Raw genomic sequence first — 12,926 nt, 5'->3', positions numbered from 1 at the left:
TTCTCCTAGTGGTTTGTTTGTTTGGTTCCTGGAAGAAGAGTTGGTTTTGACTCACAGTTTGAGAGGACAGTCCATCATGATAGAGAAGTTGCGGCAGCAGGAAATTGAAGTGGCTGATCACATTGAATCCTCAGTTAGGAGGCAGAATGTGATAAGTGGTGTAGTCTTAACATTGTGACAGCATTGGCGGCAATTGAGGAGCTGCACAGCAGGGGAAGCTTAGGGAAGAACCCTGCAATCACAGTGGAGGTCCTCAGTAAGTCCATGGCAAAGGAGCAACATCAAGGGCAGAAGAGAGAGATGAAGTAAAACCGACAAGCGCCAGGCGTTCCTGGTCAGTTTGGACTTTCTGGCTTCAGAAATGAAATTTGGAATTTCTGTTGGATGAAAAAAACAATCTGACCAGGTGCAGAAAATCAACTTCTTTTTCCTACAAACCTGTGCCCTTGTACTGGTTGTACAGTTCCTTCATTGTGTGTTTAGTGGAATCTCCCAGATTCAACATATTTGTGAGCCAGCACATAGAAGCCTCCCTTTCTCACTCTGGTCAGAGGCTTCTAATAGTGTCTGGAGATCTGACAATCATGCTTGCTGGGCCCCCTTGTGAAGCAAGCCTCACATTTACCTTGATGAGACAGTCTTTAAGAGGAGTAAGAACTGAAATTCATGGACATCAGACTCAAGTTCAGTTTCTCTTCCTAGTCATTATGTGGTCTCATCTTGGTTTATTGAATTTATTGGATAAAGACAAACAAAAAAGAACCCCACAGCAAACAAATTATACAAGCCATAGTTATCAAATGGGAAAAATGACAATAAAATAACAAAATAGAAAAATGGGGGAAAAATCAAAGTTAGTAGTTGTTTTCTTCCTGCCTCATAACAATTGTTTCAAGTGTCATAAAGTATTGCCTGAAAATAAGGTATTGTAAATACATGGATACCTACATGCTTCTATTTGTGGTTGTTGGTACATATGCGTATCTGCATATCTACCTGTGTTTTTATGTAGACATTCCCACATAACACTTCCATCTAGGTTTCCCCCAGGGAGTACATATCAATGACTCTTAAATTCACTGCTCTGCAAGGTGGGTGGGAAGGCGACAAGATGGTAGAGCTTGGTTGGGTAACTGATTCTGAGCACAGAACAGCAGGTAGTAACGCTGTTGGCAGAGTAACAGAGAAGACGCAGTGGCTTACCCATGGCATCATGGCAAAAAATAGCATAGAAACAGCTGGAGAGCTGTCAGAGTGATCTCAAGGAAGAACTGTGAAATCTCTCTGCTTATGCATTAATCGAGAGTTGTGTGGCTGGAACTGCACTGCCAGGGGAAGAACAGGCAAGGTGGTAACTCACCCTTTCATGGCCTTTCATCTTTCTGCAATATGGCTCTATGTCACAGGGCTCCTGCATATGTGACTGCCCCTATGTGAATGCTACCTCCTCCCCAACTACTTCACTGACACCCAGACTATGGAGACAACCCCAAAGAGACAACAGTAGGCACGCATTTGAATCATTTACATATCTTTTATAAACACAGATTTTTGCAAGATTGGCTGGAATAGAAACAGAAACAGTTGTTATTGTGATGAAATACTAAATGATTAGATACTAACATGGCTTTGGTTTTTCTGACTTTTAAAAATATGAATAGCAACTAATTTTTTAAAACTATCCTGAAGACTATCGCAGCCAGTTCAGTGGAAGGATGAAAATGAGATACAGAGACAAAAATCACATGGGAATATCAGTCTTAAATGGTGTATGGACTGATTCTGCTGCAGAAAACAAATGCAAGGCCACAATCACTTGCATCAGATTGAAAAGTGGCTCTCCGCCGAAGAGTTTGGATAACCTGAAGTAGCTGAGGTCATGAATATTTTTTACGGGTGGCTAAGGAAAGAACATTTGCAGATAGGGAATCGGATGTTGTTTCTTTGGGGTATGACCTTGAATAGAGGCTGTTAGCTCTTGGCTTTCATTTCAAATAATAAATCCTCTCCCAGGGAAAAGTGAATGAATGAGGTGCGTCTGAGACTTTCCTGGGAGCGGCTGCAATCTCCGCAGTAATCGGGCAGTCAGAGTAGCATAACTGTCATATAGGAATATTGTTGAGGTTTTGCGTCAGTAAATTGTTAGTGGTGTAGAAAGTACAAACAAGAAGAGGGCAAAGAACAATGGCTCATCCAATACAGGGAGAATTTACGTAAGCCAGAAAGGCTAAAATAGTAATATGAAGTAGCATATTGTGTTTTCTTTTTATTTTGAAATGCATGGCGATATTTTTCCACGGAGGGCAGGGAGATTTGTTTTTAATGATGTCAGAGGAGCATTCTGTGAATTGTTATGGGCACTACTCTCCATGGCATTAGGTGGGTAACAGTGTTTCTGTGTGACTGTTTTAGGCAATTTGATGATAACTAATTTTTTTTCTTTCGGGTTCAAGCAAAGAAACACAGATGCATATTATGAGTGAATGCTTTTCCAACCTAGAAGCAAGCACTCTTCCCATTCTCGATGTCCATACTAATTTCCCCACTATCTAGCAATGCTTCTTGAGCTGCCGAAGCATGAGCCACATGTTACTTATCACCTTTTCTACTGCTCCTTTTACACAGGTCTTAAAATTTTGACTTTCCTTGCCTATATTGATTACAAGTGGAGTCTTTTTGTAAAGTCTTGAATGTAGTACCCATGGTACTTAGATATCATTGTGTATTCAATATGAAGTAGTCTTTTACCTTGTTAGAAAATAAAATATACATATACATGCTTATATTTTGAAATGTATATATCCATACATATTAAAATGCATCTAGGGTTAATTTCAAACACAAGGAAGCTTTTCAAAGGTTTTACTCTACTTTTTCATTCTTGAATAGGCTGAGCACAGCTACATTATCTTGATACAGAGAAAGCAAACATAATTCTAGCCATTAATTTATTAAAAAGTAAAGATACAAACAACCTCAAGTGAGAAGAATGCTACTGGAGTCAGGCTGTTTCCAGAAGACATTGTTGACTTTCAAATAAGGAAAGTGTTCTAATGGTGGCTAATGGAAACTGAACAATCAGAAAGGATTCCTTCTATGTCTTCAGTGGCTCTTCAGAAGACACTGCAGTACCTGAACATTACAATTTCAAATACTTAAATTAGAAGACAAAGAAGGGAGTAACTTGTTGGTTTCTTCTTTACCACACATGGAGACAAAGGTATGGGTCCAATTCCTTGAATTTCAGGTCATAGCTTCCAAATCTGACCGTCTAACAGAATGTATTTTAGAGATGCATTTACTGAACCCGAGCATACTAGTCAATCACAGTCTGATAAAGCTAGATAATAAACTAGCCTGAATCAAGGGACTTGCCACAGAAAATCCTTATCCTCAGTTAGAAGGCTGTAGGCTGACTGAAGTTTGGCTTATCTCCCTTGGGTTCCAAATGGTGGTTCTGCGTTGGGCTGCAAGGCACTGGGATTGTCTCCAGGCTAGGATTAGGTTCAGATATTCTGTATGCATATTTATTCTCAGGTTCAAACTGAAAACTCTGTGATTATCTAGAATGTATTCTCTCCATGGTGTAGCTCTATACTTCCCCAAACACTACAAACAGAGGAAACACTTTGGAAGCTTTGTTTATTTCAAATCTGCTACCATCCCATGAGCTAAAGAAGTCCTGTTATGATTTAACATAACATAGGGAAAATGTTGAAAGCCTACTGATGACATCGTTCATTCATTGATTCCTTCTCTCATTGATTCATTCATTCATTCATTTATTCATGCTTTTGAAACTGAGTCTAGTATGTAGCTCATGCTAGCCTCAGACTCATAGAGATTTTGTTGACACAGTCTTACAAATGTTGGGATTACAGTCATTCACCACACCCAGTTTATTGGTGACTTTATTAAACCATCGTACTTGTTCAAGAGCCAGATGCTCCATACTTTGCTTAATCTCTGCAGAGTACCAAGAAGCCATTCCTTCTTCTAATAGCAGCACACTTGTATTGATCCATCGAGAGTTTAGCTTCTAGTTTTATAGATGCCATTTCCCAATTGTAGAGCCCATTGAGTTGCGGGTCATTTATGACCTCCACTTGCTTCCCCCTTTTCCTTTGGCTCAGTCATCTTAACTACTCATTAATGCAGTCCTTTCTTTAATGTTGGTTAATCTATATGCATCTCAGCTTAGTTTCATTGGATTTTTTTCTCCCAATCTCACCATGGCATTTATACTCCATGGTTTCCCCTCCCATACATTAGCCACAATGTTTCTCTGCAACCAAGACACTGACACAACATTCCTTGGAAACTCTTAAGGACATAGTCCTGTGGCCAGCCATGCAAGAGCTACCCATCTGCTGGGTAACCATCTGTCATTCATCCTTCTTTGTAAACATTCCCTTTCCTTTCCATTGTAGCCTCAAAGAGATCACACAAACCTGACTGCTAATGACACTTACTTGTAACTTTTGCATTTTCTCTGCACCAGCCCCTTATCCTTCCTGTGTGGCAAACACATTCTCAAAAAGATAAGGTTAGTTCAATGTGACCGTTCTTCATACAGTTGTGCCAACTTCTTGCCAAAGATCACAACAACAAATGCTCATAAAGTCCAGGCAATTAAGTAAGCATTTGTATAAACTGTTGGATGTAAGTAATTTTGTTATCAGAGATAGGTGTTCTTTGAGAGAGACTATGGCAACAGAAAGAATCCCTGTGAGTTAACATGGCATGCCATGTTGTGATCCAGCTTCTGAGCTCTTTTGCCTGCCTGCCATGCATGTGACTGCATATTTTTCTTCATTTTGACTAAAAGACATAGTATATTCCCTGATACAGATTTGGAAGGGACTTTGAAACCCTGGTAAGTTTCAACCCAGCTTACAAATCTCTCCTACAATGTCTCTATGAAATCTGCTTTGCCTCCATTGATGTAAGATACCTATTCCACATCCCTGAAAAACTGCAGAAATCACTCTTTCCTGTTCTAGCTGAGGAAAAATGGGATTGTGTGTTTTCCTGAGTTGAGGCTACCTAGACCCTTCACCAACACTATCTTTCTGTCTCTTTTGTAATTGTCGTCCTCAGGTTTTTCATCTCTCGTTTATCTATCTTATTTCTCCTCTCCTGTCTTGTCCCTATCTGCTCAGAGATAACTAAATTTGTTTGTGTTTTTAGTCATTTCACTAAGGTTTTCCAATGCTAAGCAAAGAGAGTTTATGCTCCTTCATGTGGCACTCAAAATGTAACATCACTTGGCTTTAATTTACCATTTAATTTCTCTCCAGGGTATTCCTTCTGTCTAAACCAAACTGTCCACTGACCAGTCATGGTTTTTTGTTTATTTATTTGTTTGTTTAATAATTGTATTTCATATACTAGGACTACTGCTTAGAATGCTATTTTTTTCTATTTCATTTTGATTCAGTTCCTTTGTTGAAGTCTGAAATGTTCTTTGTGAGCCAGTCCATGCCAATTGTTTTATATGAAGCCTTCTGTACCTTCCTAACAGAATAATGAATAACCATCTCCACTTATATTCTATCAAATGGTGTTCATCTCTAGATAGCTTTTATGGTTCTAATGATTATTTTGTTCCCATCTTATTTCATCTGCCCAATTTCAAATCCGCTGAGGACCTATGCCACATCCCATCTTTACATCTTTGGCTCTCACACAATTCTTTATATCTAGTGTGTCCAACTGATGCTTATTAATTTATGTAAAAATTGATTCATAATATATAATTCTAATTCAAAGGGACTAGACCAAGTATTTTTTAAAATAATGCCAATCTCTGTATATTTGAGAGCCAATCATCTTTGAGATTTACATAAACCAAATTATTACCATGTACATCAAAAGAAAATAGACCTTACTTTTACCTAACATGTTAAGAATAGTTGGATTGGAAAAAAATGTTTAACTAAATTGGTTGTATATATAAATATTATATATGAACTTTTAAAATTACATACAGAGATCTGATTGTGGAAGCATGTCTATTTAGTTTTTAAAAGTATGAATCTTAAAGCTATAAACAATTGTACATTCAGGAGCTGGAAATCTCAGCTCTGGCTTGGAATCCTAGAAGAGATTTTTGGATGCATATGGCAGGAATTAAATAATTAGATTGGTTTTTTGTTTTTGTTTTTGTACTGCCTTTGATTCACTAGGTGACTTGGGGAAGTACATCACAGTTTTAGCTATTTGTCAAACTGAGATTCACGTATAGTTTGCAAAACATGTGTCCCCTTAGTTGCTTCCCTCTAAGAGATTAATGAGATAATTTCCAAAGTGTGCTTTGATTTTTTTCTGATAAAAGAAACAGACAAGTATGACATGAAGCACTTCCTGCTTCTTCTGAAGGTTTGAAAGAGAGTAAAAACAGCCTGTTAAAAACTATCAGAGTGAGAGCTGGAGAGACATGCATGTTTAAAATCAAGTCCACAATTATTGAAGGGCACTTAATAATCTATGTGCCCTTCAATAATTATATGCACTTAATAATCCCCTATGTGCACTGGGCATTGCATTTTACCTTCACTTCTCCACGTATTATCTCATTTGCTCCTTAAAATTACTCTATGAAGTCCATTATCAAAGCAGATAGGACCATTACTACATTTACAATGATGAAAGTAATACACAGAGAGGTCACATGACTTGTCCAGTGCTACTTGACTCATATATGAAACAGTAGAGGGTTACAGTTGCATTTGTGGGTTCAAGTCCACCTCCACACATCTCCATTTCTCCAGGTTTATTTATATTGTAACAGGCAAATAGGAACATTACTTTATATTCCTATTCTGTCCCTGTTCAGGAGTGATTTTAAATCCCATTTCCATTACAAAGTCTTCCATGTTACTATGACTTAAGGCTAGTTCTTATATGGCAATTCTTGGGGACCATAAATATATATTGTTCCTGAGGCATTTTTATAGAAAGGGAAGTTTCTTGCCTTTCCTTAAATAGGCCCTCAGAATTCAGCCCAATTTTCACTTTTGCTTTGCTTTCTTTTTGTTATGATTGTGGTGACTTGTTCTGTGAATTTTTGTTGTGGTTTTAGTCAGATCTCATTTTGGAGCCCTGGCTGGCCTGAAAACTCCCCATGTAGAACATACTGGCCTTGAAAATGCAGTGCAGACACAAGCTGCTTGTTCATTTCCTGGCCACCTTGATTTGAATATTAATTGCAACATGGTTTGACCAACGACTCTAGTGTATTCCTAGCTAGCTCTTACATCTTAAATTATAAATCTGTGTATTGCGATGAGACTATGGCCTACTGATAATGTTCTGGCAACCCTCTACTTCAATAGTTACATGGCATCTCCTTGACTCTGTCTGCTATCTGTATATATCTCTGATCAGATTTCCCAACTGGCTTTACTCTGCTAAGCCATTTGTCAAAACAGCTTCTTTATTAACCAATGGTAATAAGACATAGTCACAGGATACAGAGGGATATCCCACATCATCTCCTCTTTTCTTCTAAATAAAAAGGAAGATTTTAACTTTAACATGGTAAAATTGCATATAACAAAACAGTTATTAAACAAGAATTATGGTCACAATATTTAGTCCATTTACATTTGGCAAATTAAGGAAAATACTCTATCATCTATCCTATCTTTGTGAGTCTAAAGTTTTATATCTAATTTACCTTTTATCACAAAAAAGGAAAACTATAACTATGTGTAATCAATTCTTCAAAGACCCCAGGAGGTTATAATATTACCTAAATAAACAGGAAGTGCATTGTAAGAAGCTTCCAAAACTTTAGAATTGACAGAGACATCTTGCTGCCTGGACAGTCATCCTAAGTTCTTCTCTAGGGTTGGGGCATCCATATTCAGCCTACAGGTCCATATTACCTGGCAGACTTTACCATGAAGCAGGAAATTTTAAAGATTGTCTTACCTATACAGGTCATTTATCAGCTACTTTCCTTTGTGTCCTACAGAATGTCTGACAGTTTCTCCTGTGAAGAGAAACCTTGAAGAACCATTCTACCTTTTAAAGTCTGGCAAAATTTACTGGTCTCTTTCCTGTGGGTCCTAAATATTCAGTTTATACAGCATACCCTCAAGCAGTCCAGGCAAGAACAGTTTCTTGCCCAAATGGCTAGCCTTGTCACATTGAAGGCAAATTTTATAACAAGTTTTTTCAATGTCTATCAACCTTTCTAAAGTAATTGTCTCATTGTCATGAAATGTGATATGTTCTTAAAACATTTTAAATGCCATATTTTGTTAGTCTTTGAAAAGTGTGAAGAATACCTATCCATCTGAAATATATCTCTGTATGTCTAGAAAACCTAACTAACATGACTACAAGTTTGACTATTATATATGACTATCTATTAATTTGTATTTCTTAATTATAAATTACATTTTAAATTAGCTGCACAGACTACCTTAAAAAGCAGAAATACATATATACAGTGCAACAAAATCAACTTTAAATTTGTTTCAATAGACCAAGATCCATACCAATGCAAAATTTTCATCTTTATATCATATCTCCCTTATTTTTTTAGAAATTGACTCTGAACATTAATCACTTATAATCAACCCCCTTTAAATTAAAATACACATTTATAAATAGTCTTTTTGGGAATGTAGATATTGTTCTCTCCAAAGTGCTTCCTGCTGTTTGTTGGGCAAAGTATTTTAGGTTTTATGGAAGCCTTTCAGGAGGGAGCTTTTTTTTTTATCAAATCACATTAGCTTGGAAGAGATCATAGGTTCCAATCCTTTGTAAAAAAACAAAAGTAGAACATCTTTTTCAAAGGAACATGTCCTTAGACTCAAATTTTGAAGTCAAATTACTTTTAAAATATTTATGTTGGTTTAGCTTAGCAGCCCATACAATAAAATGTCTCTCAGTAGTTAGCTTGTTCACAGTAAAAAAATAAGAAAGAAAAAAAGAAAACACAATAATACACATAATCCATCTTTATGTAGCTTGTTTAACTCCTTTAATCTATGACTATCTATACTCTTTTATTGCCTTTACTGTCTCTTTAAAGTCTTTACTTCTTTTTATATATGCCTATACTCTTTTTCCACTCTCTCCCAAGTGTATGTACATCTTATCCAAGACACTAGGACCTGTTCAGAGGTTTATTTCAGTCTGAATCAATCTTTATTGCATATCTGTAATCATTTTTTGACCAGGGTTGCTCCTTAAAATGCTAAGCAGTGTGGCTAGTATGAATTAACTGCACCTTGTCCAACATGGCAGAGGTATGTTCACTGCCTGCTCTGCAAGCCTTGCTCACTACTCCACCTCCAGGGACACAGTGAGTCCATGTTGCCATTAAAAAATTAGTAGCATGCTGCTCACAAACACCATTTAAGTATAGGAACTCCAGAAAGAGCCAAAGCTGTTAAAGCAACTATCACAAATCAGGAATCCTTCTTTTAAAGGAGTCACACTTCTGCTCATAGCCAGCAATCAGAGCCCACCTGACAAAATGCTGCTACTAATAAGCCATGCCTAAATCTGTTCTTCTGTGTCTAGAATTCCTTCCCAAGTTCTTTCAGGTTTTATGTGGATGTAGTTGCCCATGCTGGCACCAATTGAGACAGAGACTGCTTGTTTGTTTTCCTGCCATCCTTGCGTGAATAATCTAACAGAAACTATATCAACTGCAGCACTGTTTGGCCAATGACTCTAGTGTATTCCTAGATAGCTCTTACCTCTTAAATTAACCTATTTCTATCAGCCTGGGCATTTCCATGAGACTGTGGCATACTAGTAAGGTTCTCGTAACCATCTCCTTTGGTATCAGCATGGTGTCTCCCTGACTCTGCCTATTCTCTATATATCTGTTCAGATTTCCCACCTGGCTTTACTCTGCTAAGTCATTGGCTGAAACAGCTTCTTTATTAACCAATGGTAATAAAACAAAGGCACAGCATACAGAGGAGAATCCCACATCAATGCAGTGATCCTCCCATTTGATTCCTAAATATGGGGATTACAGACATGTGCCACAATACTCAATTGTGTTTTTCTCTTAAAATATATTCTCTCAACTGGGCGGTGGTGGCGCACACCTTTAATCCCAGCACTCAGGAGGGGAGGCAGAGGCAGGCGGATATCTGAGTTCGAGGCCAGCCTGGTCTACAAGAGCTAGTTCCAGGACAGGCTCTAGAAACTACAGGGAAACCCTGTCTCGAAAAACCAAATATATATATGTATATATATATATATATATATATATTTTATATATATATTTTATATATATGTATATATATATATTCTCTCTATGTGCCTCTCCATTTCTCTCTTGTCTTTCTGTCTCTGTCTCTGTCTCTGTCTCTGTCTCTCTCTCTCTCTCTCTGTGTATGTGTGTGTATGTGTATGTGTGTCTGTCTGTCTGTCTGTCTGTCTGTCTCTGATCTCTTTATGACCACATGGATATGGGTACCTGTGAAAGATGTCAGTAAAATAAATTGGATCCCTTGAGGCTGGAGTTACAGGTGGTTATGAGTCACTGTGTGTAGGTATGAGCACAGAAATCTGGTCTTCTGCAAGAACAGCAGGTGCTTTTAACCACTGAGCTACCTCTCCACCTGCAATGCACTTTTTTGATAGCTGTTATCAGCACAAGAGTTATGTGAATACTGAAAATGATTCTGTTCACTTAGGTATTAATGCTTAGCATCATACACACAAATGAGTGCTAAATTTATATTCGTTGAGAAAATTGTTAGATTAATCACTGATTCTGCATGGAGCAGAAGGTTCAGAGAGTTCACAGGGATGGCAGGGACTATAGATTAGTGTGGGGATATAGGGCTCCAGGGTGAAGAATGAAATCTGCCCTCTTGACAATAATAGAATTATTGGCTTCAGGGAACTATGTTGGCAGAATTTGTACATGTAGTTCTGATACTACATTATAACTTCACAAACTTTTTTTCCTGTCTATTCAGTTCTGCCTATTCAACTACTAATGACACTCAGCTAGGGATTCAAGATGTATGTAAGTCAGGTAGTACATCCAAGTGAATCAAAGAAGCCTGTTAAGAGCGCTGTTTCTGTAATGTCTCAGTTTGTTAACTAAATTGCAGGTTGTACAGTTTGGCCAGAGACAGCTGACAGGCAACTCTGCCCGAACAAATTACATCTACAAAAACACGTGCACTTTAGTTTCATTAGAGGCAGTGGTGTGATTATGGACTGAGCCATCACAGTAAATATGGTGATTATATGCATCCCTCAGGACTTGGACTTGGAGTTGACAGCATAGTTGGACTGCATGAGGAAGTTTGGGGCTAGTTCACACATATAAGTGACACCAGAGAAGACTTCCAGGTCTTTAAGGATGGCAACAGAAGTCTGCAATATGAACTTCTACTGCCATACAGAATTTTTGCAATTGAAATTGTTGAGTTGTTTGCTCATAAGTCTTACTCAACATTCCCGTCTCTAGCAACTGTTTCTGCATTCCAGTGTCAGACAGCTAAGATATCAACTGCACATTAGTAAACCTTTTTTAGCAGTAAAGAATAGTAGCCATCAACAGTTTACACAGAGCCAAAATGACCAGAGTGAGCACTTCCAGGTTGTTAGACATACACTCAGCTTCAAGCAACATATCCTCTTTAGCTGCCTGACATTTGACACTTCGGGTCCTCCTTAGAGTCAGTCTGTGCTAGGATTTCCTGTAGAGGATTTATTAAAATTTCTGCTGTATTAGTGAAGGCATGATCTCCTTACTATGAGATAGCCTCCATTCCCTTGAAAGAAATGGTCGGGGCAACACTTGTACCTTTCTGCCATCTTTATCTGCTTGAAGAGACTGAACTGGATGAAGTTGATGTGCATTTGATGAGAATTCTCTCTTCCTTTCTTCCTGTTCCCAGGGTGTTTTTTTTAATCCCCTGAGCTTAGGTACCCATGCCTGCTTTATCTTTGCAAAGGCAGTGAGAAATGGGAGAGAGACTGATTTGTGGCCGGGTCTAGGTCTCACCTCAGAACCATTCTCTGTCAGGCTCCATAAGCAATAAAGTTTTCTGGCCTTTGGTTTGTGTCCATCTCTTAGCAGGTTGGAAGTTCACAGCGAAGAGGACTATCTATGATTTATTGGCCCACTTAAACCTCTGTGTGGCAGAGTAGCTATTTTGTTTTTCAGGCTCTTATATTGCAATGAGCATTTTTTTTATTTATTTGACAGTCTGTTATATAACTAAAATATTTTTTTCAATATCATTTCTACTCAGTATTAAATGGTAGTGCTAGAGCAATGACCTGCATTAAATTTTTCGTGATGGTTATAGCCATACAGATATATGAACACAAAGAACTAAAAGTGTGTTTGCATAGAATTTATAAGAACTCTTCTGCACCAAATGGTTGGCTGTCAGGCAACTTTCAATTAATCGGTTTTATTATCATTATCTTTACTGGTATTTATTATTCTTATTGTTATTGGCTGAGAGTACACTTTCTGTTACTGCATCTCTAAGTACAATGAAGGCTGCTACCACCCATCAGACTGTAGAAAGAAATGTATTTAAAAGTAATCCTTCTTATAAGGCTGCCTAACAGGACAGACTTTGCTGTGGAACTTCAGTTCTTGAAAGATACTCTGCAATTTTGAATCAAGTCACCTCTCAGAAGCAGCAGTTGGGTCATTATTTTGGGGGGCATTCTCATTAGATACATGTTTGATCTTCATTATCCAGGGTTCTTAATCCATCCCAACACGTCAAAGGGAATAGTGAGCTCATCAAACATGTGCTAGGTGCCTGCATATACTTGTTCTATCATTGTAACAGCTTTTTCTTCTGTTAGATAGCATTTACCCAACATTGGAGATGAAAATGTTGATTCCTAGAGATTCTATATAAAATATGGTCAAGAACACAGGACAGGAAAGTTTCAAAGTCAGA

General features: G+C 37.8%; 1 protein-coding gene across 1 annotated transcript in view; it reads left to right on the top strand.

The window, feature by feature from the left end:
- Positions 1-12,926, top strand: part of Nrxn3 (neurexin 3) — a 1,492,393-nt gene that overhangs the window by 1,295,535 nt on the left and 183,932 nt on the right.

This window comes from Arvicola amphibius, chromosome 7, assembly GCF_903992535.2.
Source record: "Arvicola amphibius chromosome 7, mArvAmp1.2, whole genome shotgun sequence".
NCBI classification, from domain to species: Eukaryota; Metazoa; Chordata; class Mammalia; order Rodentia; family Cricetidae; genus Arvicola; species Arvicola amphibius.
This window is presented reverse-complemented; position numbering and strand designations above follow the sequence as displayed.